The sequence below is a fragment of the Rattus norvegicus genome, chromosome 9 (assembly GCF_021556685.1).
Source record: "Rattus norvegicus strain SHRSP/BbbUtx chromosome 9, alternate assembly SHRSP_T2T, whole genome shotgun sequence".
NCBI classification, from domain to species: domain Eukaryota; kingdom Metazoa; phylum Chordata; class Mammalia; order Rodentia; family Muridae; genus Rattus; species Rattus norvegicus.
The window spans coordinates 87,034,594-87,049,665 of NC_141542.1; the positions used below are offsets into that span (position 1 = coordinate 87,034,594).

At 40.4% G+C, this 15,072-nt stretch overlaps 1 protein-coding gene and 1 pseudogene across 3 annotated transcripts in view; one reads left to right on the forward strand and one right to left on the reverse strand.

Moving 5' to 3' along the window:
- Window positions 1-15,072, forward strand: part of Spag16 (sperm associated antigen 16) — a 906,763-nt gene that overhangs the window by 516,121 nt on the left and 375,570 nt on the right.
- On the reverse strand, window positions 2,618-3,934 carry Tubb4b-ps4 (tubulin, beta 4B class IVb, pseudogene 4; annotated as a pseudogene).

Sequence of the window (15,072 nt, forward strand, 5' to 3'; positions counted from 1 at the left end):
AAGATTCTTACCCAATAGAATACTATTTAAACAATTGGGACTTAACCCACCAAAACCTTTTTCCTTACCTCATATATTTTGTACTAAATAAAATTGGATGCCTAGGGAGTTCTGAGATGTGAGGCAAGGTTCTCCTGCATAAATGATGTTGCTATCCTGCTACGCTTTTGAAATTGTCAAGCTTTTCCTTTCTAGGTCTGCACTGTCCTCTGGCCTTCAGCTTGCTTCTGTCCAACCTTGCTTCGGATAAGTGGTCCAGACTCCTAACTTTTTCTCTGCTCTTCAGTTTCTCTTTTCAATAATATTCAGGTCACAAAACCAGCCTTGTTAGAATACTATGAAAACAGAGTAAATAAATTCTGACATCCCTGGTTTTGTCTGTGGAAGCTTCCATGGCATTCTTACCGCAGACCGGGTATTGGAAAGCAGGCATTTGTTTTCCCTAGTTATGGAGGCTGGGAAGTTTGGGATCAAGGTGCTAATTGGTCCAGGTTCGTGGCGAGACATTTCCTGGGGTACAGAATACTGACTGCCTAGGGTCCTGATACACTGAAGCACACAAACTACCTGGGGTCCTTTTTAAATCCACTCATCCTATCTGCTTGGTGCCTAACCCTTGTGAACTCATTTAGCTCAGGTCAGTTCCTTCTTTGACGCTGGCCTGACGGGTAGTCAGAGTCTCCGTGTCTGAGGTTTGCATGTGGGGGCTACTCTTCACTGCATGGGGTTCACACTAATGAGAGCTTCTGTTGGGTGTGGCACTTGTTCCAGGCCTCTATTATTGTCCCCAGTGGTGTTTGGAGTATTTACATTCTCTTTCTCAGCCTTAAGCTGGATAATGAAATTTGCCAAGACATAAGTGGTTTACAAAGAGTTCCATCATTCTTTTATTTATAAATACATATTTCCTGAGTTTTGAACTATTAAATTTTTCTCAATATTGCATGTAGCATTTTAAAATATACTTCCTCTAAAGGAAAATATATAACATTCACCTCCCCAAGAGTAATCATACTGAAATTGCATGAAAATGGTGATGTAATAAATGGATTTGAATTTGTTTACTATCACTTAGCTTCTTATTAGGAGGCTGGATTGATTCTACACTAATATAGTAGACAGAACAAATCCATTCCTTATAATTGGTTCACAGTTGTGGACAGTAGGCATAGTTATCATTCTCCTAGATACACATGCTCGTGCGCTCACAAACGAGGAGCATGCTCAGCAAGATGTTTTGACAAAATTAATTTAATGCTTGAAAATGCCCATTTGTTTGGATTTTCATATCTGAGTTTCCGATTTCCTATATTTCAAAAATTCTGCACTTTTTGCATTATTTGCCTCTATTTCCAAGGCCAAATGTGAGTCTTACAATTCAGATTTACAATGTATTTAATGAAGGCTAACCAAAATTTAAGAATTGTCTATTAAGGAATTACAATTGCTTTTATTTGTGTGTGTGTGTGTGTGTGTGTGTGTGTGTGTCTGTGTGTGTCTGCGTGTCTATGTGTCTGTGCTTGTTGAGGTGTGGTATGATATGTATGTGGTATATATGGTATATGTATGGATGTAGAGGAATGTGTGATGTGTAAGTTGTGTGGGTGTAGGTACATGCATGTTGTGTCTGTGTGTGATATGCGTGTATGGTATGTATGGGTATGGAGTGGTGAAGGGTCTGTTTCTGTGATTTTGTGTATGAAGTGTGTTTTTATGCATGTATATGTGGTGTCTGTGTTTGTGATGTGGGTGTCTATAGTCTGTGTGCAGTATGAGTGTGTGGTTTGTGTGTACTGTGTGTGTACGGTGTGTGTGTATTGTGTGTGTGATTTATATATGTGGTGTGTGTATGATATGTATGTAGTGTATCAGGGGGAGTAATTGTGCACGAAGTATGTGTATATAGATGTGTGGTATTTATGTGTGGTAGGGGCAGTAGTGTGTATATGTGTTTTTGATGTGTATGTGTGTGTGTGTGTGTGTGTGTGTGTGTGTGTGTTAGATGTGTATGAGGACATGTAAACAGGTGCTGGTAGATGAAAGATATTTTGTATGAAAGTTAAGCAGTAGGTAATTTTTTCCAATGTTACTTTCGTAATGCTCTGATAATATTTTAACAATTTTTGTTTTCACTGAGCATTAAAATTAACTGTCTCAAAATTAATTCTCACCGTTCAAAGTAAAACATACCTAACAGAATTTTCTTCTTGAATATTTAGTTTAAATCATAGTTTATTCTTTAAACTTAAACTGTTGTGAACAATGGTGTAGATTGTGAAATAAATATTAGACACTATTATTAATTTTGTGGACATAAAATAATAATTTTCTAAGGTATAATTTTTGGCTTATTATCTGAAGATGTAACAGCAGTCATTTTGCAAATACAAGATCATTAAAAATAGTTGGAAATGCTAAATTTTTCAGTCATGTAAAGGTCATTGGAAAGCTGATATTTTTCTTTAAAGTAACAAGTTTAGAATTAGCTCACTCTAACTTCATTAAGAAAAAACCTGTAATAGCGTGTTTTCCAAAAATAATGACAGTTGCAGTAATGCATGCCGGTCTCAGGTGACACTTTATGCCCAACCTTGTCTCTGTCATTTAGCCATCTCTTACCTAGCCTTCTTTCTTTCTTTAGTTTTTCACTATGAATTGCTTTAATGGTGGTATCTGTACAAGTGATGTCAGGACACAGGACAGCAAATGCACAGTGGACATGGCTAGCAGACAAGCTGTGAATGAATAAAGAGTTCACACTGCTCCCATGCTGTAGTGACTAAGACAGCTCTAAGCCACCTCCTCCTCAGCTTCCTCCTCAAACTCTCCCTCCTCCTCAGCTGTAGCGTCCTGGTACTGCTGGTACTCGGTCACCAGGTCATTCCTGTTGCTCTCAGCTCTCAGCCTCGGTGAACTCCATCTTATCCATGCCCTCGCCCGTGTACCAGTGTAGGAAGGCCTTACATGGGAACATGGCTGTGAACTGCTCTGAGATGCGCTTGAACAGCTCCTGAATAGCCGTGCTGTTGCCGATGAAGCTGGCGGACATTTTTAGGCCCCGAGGTAGAATGTCACAGACAGCTGTTTTCACGTTGTTGGGGATTCACTCAATAAAGTAGCTGCTATTCTTGTTTTGGACATTAAGCATCTGTTCGTCCACCTCCTTCATAGACATGCGGCCCCTGAACACGGCAGCCACTGTCAAGTAGCGCCCATGGCGGGGATCACAGGCAGCCATCATGTTCTTGGCATCAAACATCTGTTAGGTGAGCTCAGGAACTGTCAGGGCACAGTACTCCTGGCTTCCCCGGCTGGTCAAGGAGGCAAAGCCAAGCATGAAGAAGTGCAGGCCTGGGAAGGGCACCATATTTACAGCCAGTTTCCGCAGGTCAGCATTTAGCTGGTCAAGGAATCTCAGGCAAGTGGTTACCCCACTCATGGTGGCAGACAGTAAATGGTCCAGGTCACCATAAGTGGGTGTGGTCAGCTTTAGGGATCTGAAACAGATGTCATAGAGTGCTTCATTATCAATACAATAGGTCTCATCTGTGTTTTCAACAAGCGGGTAGACTGGAAGGGTGGCATTGTAGGGCTCAACCACTGTGTCCGACACCTTGGGGGAAGGAACCACACTGAAGGTGTTCACTATTCTGGCTGGGTGCTCCTCCCGGATCTTGCTGATAAGGAGGGTACCCATCCCAGCCCCAGCCCCCCCACCCAAGGAGTGAGTCAGCTGGAAGCCCTACAGGCAGTCACAGCTCTCAGCTTCCTTCCTCACAATATCTAACACCAAGTCAAACAGCTCTGCACCTTCTGTGTAGTGCCCCTTGGCTCAGTTGTTCCCAGCCCCACTCTGACCAAAGTCGGAGTTATCAGGTCTGAAGATCTGCCTGGAGGGCCCTAAGTGCACCGAGTCCATGGTGCCAGGTTCCAAGTCCACGAGCACGGCGCAGGGCACATACTTGCCACCAGTGTCCTCTTTGTAGTACACGTTGATGCGCTCCAGCTGGAGGTCGCTATCTCCGTGGAATGTGCCAGTGGGATCAATGCCATGCTCGTCGCTGATTACCTCCCAGAACTTGGCACCAATCTGGTTGCGGCACTGCCCAGTCTGCAGGTGCACGATCTCCCTCACTGCGGCAGCGACTGCGGAACTATAGAAGAGGAACGCTTAGGGAGGAGCAGGTGCTCCCTAGCCTTCTTTCTTTTTTCTTTTTTTTTTTTTTTTTTTTTTCGGAGCTGGGGACCGAACCCAGGGCCTTGCGCTTGCTAGGCAAGCACTCTACCACTGAGCTAAATCCCCAACCCCGCCTTATTTCTTTAAACAGAGTAACCACTTAACATTCCCAGACACTTTTAAATTGGATTTTATAAATCAACAAACAGAGCAAAATTTAACATAGTTACAAAAATGCTGTTAGAGATATAGCTACCAAAGATGAATCTGTGGGCACAGACCATTCCTCCGTCTCTGAGTAGCATGAGGTTTCATTCAATTTTTATAAATTTACTCCAAATAAAGCCTGTTTCTCTTTAATGTTATTTAGCTTATTTGTGACAAGGAAGCCATATGCATTGAGTGACATCAGAGTGCATGCATTGAGAAAGCCCGCTGCCTGCCATTGGTCCTCAAGTGCTTAGAGCATGGCATTGATAGAAAAATGGTAAAGATGATACCTTAGCTTGGTAAACAGAAAGTGGAATAATAAGGTCATAGCAAGGACACTGAACCAAGCACTTAAGGTTTATGAAGTCTTGCCAACATCATGTGCACACAAACAAGAGGTAATGAATATAAAGATATATATGTATATACATGTGCGTGTGTGTGTGTGTGTGTGTGTGTGTACACACACAGATTAGTGTGAGGATCATCTGTGACTCTCTAGCTCCAGGTCCCCACGGAGAACTGTAATGATGCATATGCCATTATACACATGGTTGACTATGATTCAAACAATTAATATCTTATTCTATCAAATTCGATTACATGAATATTATCAACTGACTGAAAATCTAATTGCTGGTTTAGAGAACTTACTGCTGAAGTTTTCCTTTATGTGTCTGAAACTGAAATCAGCTTCAGGAATGTATCTCATTTATGGTTTATGGGGAAAATGTTATGCAGGTTACACATGCATACACACGCAGAAGCCATAGGACAAAGGTATGTATACATGTACAAGAAAATCATTGCATGAAAATGCTCAGTACTGTAAATCCTGCTTTGTGCTCTCAGTTATGGAGAGCTGGACAGCAACTGTCCATTTCCACCCATTCTTTACAAGAGCTCCTTCTCTCTTCTGTAAATTACTGAATGTCTAAAACACAGTACATTGAAGGGATAATAGCAGATGGCCCTTTTCAAGCATCTCTGCTTGCCAGTGGTTACCACTGTAAAGCTAGGTTTTATGGGGTTGAAGATGCTCTGAAGATGTGCTTTGCTGAATGAAATAACAGGAGGTCAAGGGGAGAAAAAAACACTATCATCAGCATGGTTCTGAAAATCACCTCTCCTCATTCACACACAGAGCCCCACAGGCAAACGTTGGGCTGAGCTTGGAGAACGCATTGCAAACAAAGACCAAACACCATGCCACTCTACCTCCTGTTACTCTATGTCCCCGGCAGTCTCCCTGCCTCTATGGCTAGTCCCATGTAGTGGCCGCCTATCTCTCGCCTCTCTTGCTGTGGACTTTGTTCATATTCCCAGAAAGTCGGTAAAATCAGAACTCTAGAAGCCTGTAGTTTATCAGCTAGATTTATGTTAATAAATTCTCACTCCACAAAATGTCCACACAATAAACTCAGAGCCAATTAGTATTCATAAAAACTGCCCACCTAGATAAAACAAAGTGTCCTGTAATAGTCCGTCCCTTTTAAGACATTCACAGCTACCTGTGGCCACTTAGAGCCACACGGATCTGGGTCGTCCTTCTCCTCCTCCGTCTTGGTTCTTCTCCTCCTTTGTCTCTCCCGCCTCTCAAAAACTCTGCCTCGCCTTACTTTTTCACTGCCCAATCACAGGCCTTGCCTTATCTTGTGCCTGCCCTCACCTGCATATAGACAACAATCTACATCTCACCCCTTCTGTCTAATTAAAAAAAGGACTTTTTGCTCATATGTAAGCTGAGCACAACTATGACCATTCTGTAACATATAAAATATAAGATATGCCTAATACTCAATCCATCATTTTTTTATTTTATTTTATTTTTTAACTTGAGTATTTCTTATTTACATTTCGAGTGTTATTCCCTTTCCCGGTTTTTGTCAAATCAAAAACACTGTTATCTATCCTAACTTAAGATTATGTGTTATGTCTTGGCTAGATTGTATACTATCTGAAAACTATCTAATTAAATATTATTCTCAATGTTAAATACCCTGGGTAGGCTATGGAGACTAAAATTAGCCAGAAATCTGAGAATGACCAATAACATCTGAAAATATAGGAAGCCTAACACGGCTTCCAGAATTGACACAAGTTGTAGAGACAGCTGCCTGCCTAGACAACCCCTGTTAGCAACAGGCAGGAGCATCAGTCTTCAGCCTTCTGGCCTAGGACCATCTGACAGACCTTTATATCACAGAATATTGAAGGACTGATTGTCCTGACTCAGCAGAGATTATCAGTTGATTGTCAGAGATTATATGCTGTATAGTGTGTCCTTTTCTGGATAGTATTTTGTCTGTAGATGAAGTAGGCAATCTCTGCCCAGTGGCTACCTAACCACAATGTATTATCTTACTCAGTTTCTTTGAATCCATAAAAGGGGAGCTGCTAGGAGCAGATATGTTCTCACAACAAAAGAATACATAACATTAAATGTCACATTTTGTGGATTTCTGACATTTTTTGAAAACCATCTATCTATGTAAAGCAATCTGGACTATTGTCCATTAACTACTCTTAGCTATTTCTAATAAATTATTTTGAAAACAACCTAACAGTAAACTTAGAGCCATCAATTTGCTAACTGGCCCTAAACTCGGATGTTTAATCATCTCAGATCAGTTATAGGAGTAATAGGACTGGGTCTAAGTCTTGTATTCTTAAATGTGTTGTATAGGCACACTGCCTGTATGAGAGTGACAATAAGTCCCTGAGATCAGGAGTTTAAGCAGGGCCAGTTCAGTATGTCTGAGGATGAGACTCACCAAAGCTGTACATTCTGTAATATATAAGTCTCAAAACAAAATTTTAGTATCATCAAGGTATTTGTATGGATTTTTATCAATCTGTGTAGGTGTACATACTGGTTAGGGTGAAATTTTGTTCTTTTGTTTTGTTTTTTTATTCTCTGGAATCTAATTCTTCAGGAGGTCTCTTTCTATCAAATCTAGTCAATATAACTCTCAAGGTGACCCTTTCTAAAAGTTCAAGAAAATACCTTTTCACTAAGTTAGCATATCATTTAGCCAGCAACCAGAAGCTTGCATCTTGCAATCTCTCCCAGAGAAATAATATAACCACAAAACTCAAAATCATACCCATTTTGAAAATTAAAACAATCTAAAGTAAATGAAGTAAACTGAAGTGCTGTCCGAGCCTGTTCTTAGGCCTTCCTAATGGCAGGAAATCAACCCCGAATTCCCATGGAGCCCATGTTAGAGAATATGAGTTTCCTGCAGACCATAATATACCATCTGTCATGCTCTCTACCTGGAACAGCAGATTTCTATTTATCCTAACTTAGTGCAGAATCTTGGGTGAAATTCCCCATGCGATTCAGACTAACTCCGTACACAAATCCATCCCAAAAGCAAACACACCAGTCCCTGACCTAAACCACACTCTGCTCTCTGACCCAAGGCAGCTGGTACTTAACACAAGGGAGCTCACGGCCCTCTGTGTTTCTTGGTTTCAAGGTTCCAGTGCTTGGGTCCACCTGACTCGTCCTGCACCACTTTTCTCTCATTTAGAAAATAAAACTCTAACTCTTAGGCCGATAATCTTAAATTTCTCGGTGCCACCCTTTTCCCACTTAGAAAGTAAAAATCTAATTCCTGGGCTGATTCAGCTCTCTGACCCAGAGCAGCCTGTACTTTTCACAGCAGGGGACCTAGATTCTGAGAGCAGAGACACCCTGTGTTCCTTTCTTTCAAGCTTTCTGTGCTGATCATCTCAGCACCACCTTTCTCGCACCTAGAAAATAAAACTCTTTAACTCTTAGACTGATTCGGTTCTGTGTCCCAGAGAGAGTCAGATGGAGATGCTGTGAAAGCTGAGATGCTGTGAGAGCTCTGGGCCTGAGAGACTGCCGGGTCTGGCGGACTGAGATGAGAACTCCCCGCTGATGCAGTGCCGGTGATATGGGATGGTGGTTTTTTGTTTTTGTTTTTGTTTTTTGTTTTTTGAATATTTCCCTACAACAGGGGAATCCTGTGTAACAGGATGTCTTAGTTAGGGTTTCCATTGCTGTAAAGGGACACCATGACCAAGGCAACTATTATAAAGGACATTTAATTGAGGCAGGCTTACAGGTTCACAGGTTCAGTCCATTATCCTCAAGTCCAGTGGTAGCATGGCAGGCATGGTGCAGGAGGAGCTGACAGTTCTACATCTCGTTCTGAAGGCAAACAGAAGACTGTCTTGCAAGCAGCTATGAAGAGAATCTCAAAGCCCAACCCCACAGTGACACAGTTTCTGCAACAAGGCCACACCTCCTGACAGTGTCACTATCTGTGGGCCAAGCATATTCTAATCACCTGAGAGCAGCAGAAGGATTGAGGGAGCCAGAGTGGTCAAAAACACCACAAGAAAACCTCCCAGAGTTAATTAACCTGGGCCCCTGAGGGCTAATGGAGACTGAACTGCTAACCAGGGAGCACGAATGGATAAATTGTGGTATCTATATTAATATCAATCTTTCTCTATTTGTGAATTTGTGTGTGGCGGGAGCACGTGCGCATGTACATTGGGCACTGTGTTTCTCTTGTTTAACAAAGTAGACTACTAAATAAAATTTATTTTTTCTTTAAAAATATCTGTATTGGTTTTGTGCTTATGGGTTTGTGGGCATCAACATCAAGTCGTCAGGCTTGGCAACAGCTATTATTATCTGCTGAGCTGTCTTAGCGTACCTGATGCAATTCATTGTCTAATACCTCCTTTGTACCTGTAATTAGTTTGAAGGAAGTTTGACTTATTAAAGTGATGATGCTAGCTGCACAAAATTTAAATATACTTCAAGCTATTGACAATCACTACAGGCATTAAATTGGTGTTCAAAACTAAAATGAAATTGTTTATGAGACAATTCTAGTATCCAGTATGAAAAAAATATTCTTTTGACAGAGAGTGTAGCGCTGAAATTGAATTCTTCTCATTTTCTACTTCTGCTTCTCAAGTGTTCGGATTCCAGATGTGAGCCACCACACCTGGCTCAAAGGCTCGTAAATTACTGTGTGCAAAGATAAAAATCAGATTTTTTTTTTTAAAAAAAACTTTATCTTGCTTGGAAACTATTATTTCCTTGAATCCTCATATTTAAGTTACTGAACAAAGTGCTACAGTGAACCATGCACCAAATCACTACACCTAAGGGCAAGAATCCAAAAACCAAATAGGGGCAGGTGACTTGCTGGTCACACTGTGTGTTTACAAAAGGGGTGTGGACATGGAGTGTCAAATGGGCATTCATTCCATTAACATGTTCCAGGATGTGGAGAGTAAGGAGAGAGCGGGGATAGGATAGGACAGGGAACAACAGGAGCTGCGGTTTATGAGTTCAGAGAAAGAGCAGAGGTGTAATAAGAATGACCCTCCAACACAGGGTGACTTCGTGAAGCCACTCTTTTTTTATATCACAGATGTTACTAACCAACACTGGAAACATCTTGCTATGTAGGAAGATAAAGGAGTCGTTTTCTACCCTGTCATGAAGTGTTGATGAAATAAATGAGTCACCTATAATGAGTAAAGAATGCATACAGCAGTCATTTCTAAGTGAATGAAACACTCGGAAGTCCTGTGGAAATAGAGAGAAACTAATAACGTTACCTTTTTGTGACATTAAGGAAAGAGTGCAGCGATGTGACGTTAACCTTGGAGATTGAGTGCAATAACTGTTTTTCAGAACACAGGCCAGCATTCTGAGGCAACAGAGGTAAGCGGTGCTCTAAGCTGTGCTGTAGAGATATGCACAGGACTCACATGTAGATAAGGTTAGCCTTTTTCTTTTTCTTTTTTTTTTAAAGATTTATTATTTATTATATATGAGTACACTGTAGCTGTCTTCAGATACACCAGAAGAGGGCATCAGATCTCCTTACAGATGGTTGTGAGCCACCATGTGGTTGCTGGGAATTGAACTCATGACCTCTGGAAGAGCAGTCGGGTGCTCTTAACCTCTGAGCCATCTCTCCAGCCCGTTGGCCTTTTTCTTACTTCCCCTTTTAGGCGTGTTTAGTATTCCTCTAAACTAGCCGATTGCACGCTATGGATTTGTTAAAATAAACATGCATATGACACATTTTTTTTAAATACAAGGATTTTAGAGGACCAAATTTTAAATTGTACTGATCACTTACCTTAGAAATTCACTGAAGTCTTTGGAAAACAATATGCATAAATAGCAGGAAATAAGACCTCGTCAAAAATCTGATTTCAAAATGTATGGAGCACTAGAGCAGTTACAAAGGAACAATTAAGATCACCTGTTAGGAAATTTCAGCGAGGGAAATAACAGATAGCAGCAGGGAGAAGCTGTGCCTTCAAACCGCTGTTTTCATATTACTGATAAATTGAAAAACTGCCCATGTTCTGTTTCTCTAGGCAATGTAACAGTCTTAAACCATGACTTATTACTATCTTGCAAAGCTGGAGAAAAAGAAATTATACTCTCTCCATAGCTAGTGTTTACCAAAATGAAGTATAAATATTAGTCTTGTAAAATGGCGTCCGTTACTGCAGTCAGTGCATACTCCACTTTTCAGCCCCTGCTATGACAGCAACAGTCTAGAAGTATCCAAAGATTTTCTGAAAGTCAAATTTAAGTTATGTTAAGACAGGATTAAAACAAATAAAACCATGTGAAGACCATGTAATTTCATTGACCCTATGATGGAGGATATTTCTACACTGTAGGACTCTTAATGGGAAGAGCGTGAACATGCAATGCTCATCCTCTCAAAGTCTGTAGGTTTCTCAGCCATGCCTTTTATAGTTTATTTGTTCATCCAACCATCCGTACATCCTACTGATCTGAAATCTTCCCACAGACTGGTATTCAAACTCCTTCTCTCCTGAGCCTGAAGTCTGGCCTGATTCTGCCCAATTTCTGCCATGCCTGGCTCCTTTCTGCTTCACTCTGCCTGCATTGTTAAATCTACCTGATGGTCACAGAGGCTCAGTGATCTACCAAAGATGGACAGGCTGAATATTAGCTGCATATCCATACAGCCCTGGTCTGCTCTGGTGGTCTGTTCTCCTTTGCTTAGACAGATTTTCTTATACAGCAAGTCACATTTTAAAAAATTACTTAAATTTTTAATGCTGAAACTTTTAATGAAGAACATTATTTTGAAAACACAGTCTTACAATACAGGCCCAGATCTCATAGTACTGTATTTGGGTTTTAGAGGTGTACTGCTATGCTCTGGTCAAATTAGTTTTAAGACGAATGGGGGTGATAAGCAAAAGTAAATTCTCTCAGCAGATGGAGCTCCCGGAAAGCTCACTCACTAACCACAGTCCCATTTCTAGCCCTCTGGCTTCTCCCTGCTTCTAGAATCCCAATCACAAGTGCTAACAGAACTGTCCACTCGGCTGAGATTTAATTGCTTTATTGAGGTCTAGTTGGTTTTGTGATAAAGAGACCATGTTAAGTTTTCATATATCAAAAAAAACCATACTCTTAATCACCAAGGGATTAAATTCTAATAAGTGGCATTAAAAACAGTGTGTGTGTGATAGGAATGTAATTTGAACAGATTGTAAAAAATTTCTAGTATGTGAAGAAACACCCCATTTAAGTCACATACACATAATTTTAGAAGCTAGCCAAGGGAAGTGGAGGATGAAAGTGTGTGGTTTGAAGTGACTATACAGTCAGCTGTGGATATGTAATTAGTGGGCTAAGTGCCTACGCTGTTTTAAAGGGTGTTTTAACTCCTTTGAGTAAACCAAGATCATTCACACCACAAGTGCACTGAGTCCTTGATAGCATAAATGCATGGAAATCCAGTAAAGACATTAAAAATAAAAGGAATTTTTAAGCAACACTGTCTACCAAATTTCCCTAATTGGCGTTTATTGAGCACCATCTTGCAGGAGCAGAACGCACATTTCTTTTGAGTACACATGGAACCAAGATACATTGGATGTTGGACCATAAAACAAGATCAATAAGTTTAAAGTGATTTCAAGCTAACAGAGTATTTTTCCTGAATAAAACTGCATTAAATTAGAGATCAATAATGGAAATGTATCTGGAAAATCACCAAATCCTTTCAAATTAAACAAAATTTAAATAATCCCAAATTTGAAAAAGAAATTTGAGTGGAATGAGAAATAATCTGACCAGAATAAAAGTCAAAAGTCATTTTAAAATTGGATAGCATTCAACAAAACTATACAATACAAGGTCAACACCCAAAGTTTGGTTTTTATCTGTGTACTAACAATCCACACTGTAAGAAAAGAAATTTACGATAGCAGCTAGTTCAAATGCAAGAGCGAGTGTTCAATCCCCAGATCTTCATAAAAATGCTCGGTGTGCTGATACATACTTGTAATTCCTGTGCTTTAGAGATAGAGAAAGGAAGACCTCTGGGTTTATTCTTCGGAGTCTTTAGCCTAATTGTTGAGCAACGGCACAGCACCTCTGAGGATGAGTCCTGAAGTTATCTTCTGACCTCCACACCAAGCACACACATGTGTGCCCAGAAGCATACAAACACATGCATGGACATATATAGCATCTGCATAAAAGGATACAATTTATAATCATCCCAATAACAAAATCACTTATATACAAATTTAACACAAGATGTTTAAAATTCATATGCTATAAAATGAAATGCAAGGAAAAAAATCCAAGACTCTGGTCAATATAAAGCATATAGTGTTTATAGCTGAGAAGACTCAATATAATACGGATGTGAATTATTCCCAAATTTATATTCTGACTCAATGTGACTTCTACCCAAATCTTAGCAGCATTTTAAAGAACATTTCAATACTGTAGTATTTATTACTGGATTCTGGCAATGATAGGCAAAGCTGTTTCACTAAGGAGCCCTACTCTTCAAGGATTTGGCTGCTGAATTCCAATGTTGGCTGGGTCAGGTTGTTGAAATGTTATCGTGGGGTGGAATTTTACTGTGTATGACTTATCTATAGTGAGATGAGGCTACTGTACCAACCAGAATCATAGCCAGTAGACCAGAGAGACTGTTCAACTCTTAAAGGCACTGTTCTAGAGGAACCAAAATCAGTTTCCAGTATTCTCATTGTATAGCTTACAACTATCTGGAACTCCAGCTCCAGGGGACCTAAAGCTCTCTTGTAGCCTCTAAGGCAATTTGCACACTTCTGTCATATACTCATACAGTCCCATGTAAACACATAAAGACAAATAAAATGAATCTTAAAAGCCAGGAGTGGCCATGCATGCCTTTAATCCAAGCACTTGGGAAAAAGAGGAAGGTAGATTTCTGTAAGTTCTATGCTGCTCTTGTTTACAAAGAAAGTTTTAGAACAACCATAGAGAGAGCAGATCTTAGAGACAACCATGGAGAGACCAAAACCCAAAATCTTATAAAGAATGATAGTCTTAGGAATCTCTTATTTTGTGGATCTTGAATCTGTAGATTGAACAGAGCACTGTGAACACGATGTTCCTTGTGACGGATTTTAATTTTGAGAAAATGTGGGCTATCTAATCTTCATGTGTCTTCCTGTCCTTACAGTCTACTACAGAAGAGGCAGGAACAGGCCACTTTCCAAGAGGGGAGGGAATGCCAGTTGCATTCTATCTGTGTTTGATCATCACCACGGGATTGACTTTTTTGTTGACTTTTTCTAAAGCTCTACCTGCGTCAATTAGCTGGACTATTGGGGACTAGATAAGGCCAAAAGCCCTTCAATTGTCCTGTGGATGGAACAGTGAATGCTGGACTCTGGTTCCCTGCCAGAGTCATGGTTGGCAAGGACAGGAACAGACTTGCCTCAGGGATCCAGAATGCCTGAGGCCAGGGCCTGGATCTTGACTTTTTTCACTCTAAAGCTGTGATCAAATGTTCCAGAAACTGAGACATGAAAGGCTCGCTTACTATACTAGCAGGTACTTTGCAAAAGAGAAACTGGAGATTCTCTGAGTACCCTGCAATTTGGCTGTCTGATGAACTTTACTGACATGTTTTCTGCTTCCTCATTCGAAGAGTATATAAAATGTTATAATATTGATGAACTTTTTGGCTTGACCTATCAGCCCCCTCATTTCTTCTGACCACAGCTTGTGACTTGTTACTGTCTCATCCCCAGTTCTCCCCCTCAGAACCCAATCATTAACCAGAGGTACCCTCTCATCCAGTTCACTGGAAAATACTTATTTGCTCCTTGCCTAATGCTTTCTTCACAGTTGGCCAATCAAGGATTTCTCCATCTGGACCACAAGATCTTAGGAATAGGACTAGAAACTATTTCTGCGGTAGAAACTATTTCTGATGGTAATAACCAAGCCCCTTAATATGCATATAGGGAGTGTTAGCAGTAATGATTAACTATCAGCTACTATTTAATGGATTTCAAGTTGTTTCAGGTTTTTATTTCTTCCTGGTTACCCATAAATGTAAGGAATATATGTGACATAGCCCATAGCTATGTCAATGGCATCAGTGGTTCCTGAGCCCAAATCTATGACTTAGCATTCTTTTCTTTATAAATGTATATTGTGGATATTGGGGAGAGTACACATGGTCAGAGGACAGCTTCAGGAATCTGTTCTTTCCTTCCATTATGTATGACCCAGACATGGAACTCACATTGTCAGACTTGGCAGCAAGTGTCTTTATGCACTGAACCATCATGCTGGCCCCTGGCTATTGCTTCTTATGAAGGTTTAC